Source organism: Haplochromis burtoni, unplaced genomic scaffold (genome assembly GCF_018398535.1).
Source record: "Haplochromis burtoni strain Fernald_Lab_line unplaced genomic scaffold, NCSU_Asbu1 Contig_1007, whole genome shotgun sequence".
Taxonomy (NCBI): Eukaryota; Metazoa; Chordata; class Actinopteri; order Cichliformes; family Cichlidae; genus Haplochromis; species Haplochromis burtoni.
The window spans coordinates 13,630-16,198 of NW_024583368.1; the positions used below are offsets into that span (position 1 = coordinate 13,630).

General features: G+C 34.9%; 1 long non-coding RNA gene across 1 annotated transcript; it reads left to right on the forward strand.

The window, feature by feature from the left end:
* The first annotated feature begins 1,236 nt into the window (after positions 1–1,236).
* Positions 1,237–2,237, forward strand: LOC121812978. The gene is made up of 3 exons (XR_006053440.1): positions 1,237–1,337; positions 1,575–1,654; positions 1,797–2,237. It is a non-coding gene; the product is annotated as an uncharacterized LOC121812978 (long non-coding RNA).
* The last annotated feature ends 332 nt before the right edge of the window (positions 2,238–2,569 follow it).

Consider the following 2,569-nt stretch of genomic DNA (forward strand, 5'->3'; position numbering starts at 1 on the left):
TGCCACCATTTTGGTGGGCTTGTATGCGGGAGATTGAAGGCTCCAATACTTATTTGTAGCTCAAACATATATGTTACTTTTGGGAGCCTTGAATCGAAGAAAATAGTATTTATGTGCTGGTGAGTACCTGATGTATAACAACCTTCAAGGTAGTCCTTAATGATGTGTTTGTTAAACTTTTTACTCAGCATTATGTACTGAAGAGATCCGGGGAAATCCATCAGCAAGCCAGCTGTCTTGCGAACTAAGTCATAGAAAATGCGATTGTTCTCTTTTGAAGTCACAGCACGCTGAGCAATGCGCACAAACTACCCTGGAGTTTCCTTCACAGGATCGCAGAAATAAACACTCGTGTGGGGCAAAGGACAGGGAAAGTAGGGATGGATTTATCTAGGTTAGTTATGCTAACATTAGGAAAAAAAAAGGAATAATTGGTGCAGTAATCAAGAAACCAAGAGTTTGTTTGTGATTCATGGTATCAGATTTCCCACAGTCAAAACACTCTTATATTTTATGTTACTTAGATATTACTCAAGATGTTGCAGGTCTAATACTGCAATGCATTTCAATGCACCCATGGACCCTATCAGTTGCTTCCATGAGCATATCTAGTGTTTACATAAGAAAAAAAAAGAAAATTGCAGTATCACAGGTTGTTGTGCATGACGTTCACATCAAAATTATTTTAAATGTAATTACTAGTGCACTTCAATGTTTGGTCTATATTTTAAAGCATGTTATTCTGGTATTGTTTTCTACTCCTGTACTTAAAGTCAAACATTTATCTTTGTTCATAATTAACAAACATCGGTACACTTAGCATGCTGATTAAAATTACAACTACTTTGGAGCACAGTGTTACAGTCCAATGTGCAATTAACACATCAATCTTTGTGATAACAAAAGAAATTGTAGTTTTAAAATAGAATATTTAAATCAACATACTTCCAACAGAAAAGCTTTTGTAGCTTCATCAGTTACATCTTCAATTGTGACCTCCACCACATCAGACTTTGTTGTCCCAATCAGATGCTGGTAGAGTGTCTTGGAGAGGAAGGCAGGCCCTGGACCACCATGTACCAATGATGTGGCAATCATTCTGCCAGCAAGGAAATATTCATCCTCTCTTGCAGCTGGTAATGGATGTATTTAGTTAGTTATGCTAAAATAATGCTTTAAATTATATGCCTTTTTATTTAACACTGATGCAAGGGAAGTTAACACAATTCCTGGAACCAACACCCCTTTCAACATCCAAAAATACAAGGATGCCATAGGGAAGGCCTATCAAAGAGTAACTCTCTACATTTGCAACCATGATGACTTCTTAAATAATGGTTAGTGATTCTGATAATGCAGTGACAATCATAAATTTTCGATATTAAAAATAATTCAAGATTTTTCAAAAAAATGTTGATCAGAGAGTGACATGATTTTGCCACAGATTTTAAATATATTTAAATTGTGCTTTATAGCCAAAGTGTTCTATATGTTTGCTAATTGTTCGATATAGCTTTCAATACATACATATATTTAAATTAGACTGTATGTTTTGAATCATTGAATATTTGCAGATTGCAACACAGAGTGTGAATCTGAAGAGGACAATGAAGTTCAAGTAAAAGCAGTAGAAAGCCCACTGTCGGACACTGTGGTTAGTCTTTTTTTCTTTACCATTGTTTTGTGTGTGTGTGTGTGTGTGTGTGTGTGTGTGTCTGTGTTTGTATACACCAATATAATCAAGAAAAGTTTAAAGTTTTAAAAAGTGCTGTTAAGCTTATTTTACTACTTATCAGGTATGGGATTTTCCAGATAATCACAGCACCCCGGAAAGAGCACCTTCAAGAAATAGGTAAGTTTTGTATTGTGGAGGATACACTGCGGCGACCGTGAATAGTGAGGAGCCAAAATACATTATTATGTATTATATTGTAAATTCTGAAATTATTTAAATTCTTTACAGGGGGTCAAACTTGCAAACTTCTTCTGAAGTAAGACTCTGAAAAATGTCATTAATAATTGTCATACAGGCTACAAACATAAAATATATTAACTGTTCATATATTTTTGATATTTAGACTCAAGGTCCCTGCTACAGGTATGTTTTGGACACAGAAATTTGTGTATTGAGACACTAGACCAATAAAATCGTAGTTAACTTTAGATTTTAAGAAATGTTCTACTTTGCCCACTAAATGTTTTTTATTGCAGCACATACACAAGTGTTTATGCACCGATTGTAATTGATAGTGACTCAGACAAAGAAGTTCTCATCGAAAAGGATGAGAGTGAAACACAAAGGTAAGTATACATTTAAATGTGAGAATGTAAATATGCTAAAAGTGAGTATTAACATCCTCATTTTATGTGATATTAAATAATTTTTTTATGTTCTAGTACAAATGGCCTGACTGCTGCAGAAGTACTTGAAGAGCTGGCGTCTAAGACAATAAAAACATCTGTCAGCAGATTTAATATAAACAGAGCAAATGTTTGGGACGGAGCAGCTCGGGGCTTTAGACGTGTGTCTTACAACCCAACTGATGATATACTTGTGAAGTTCAGCGAT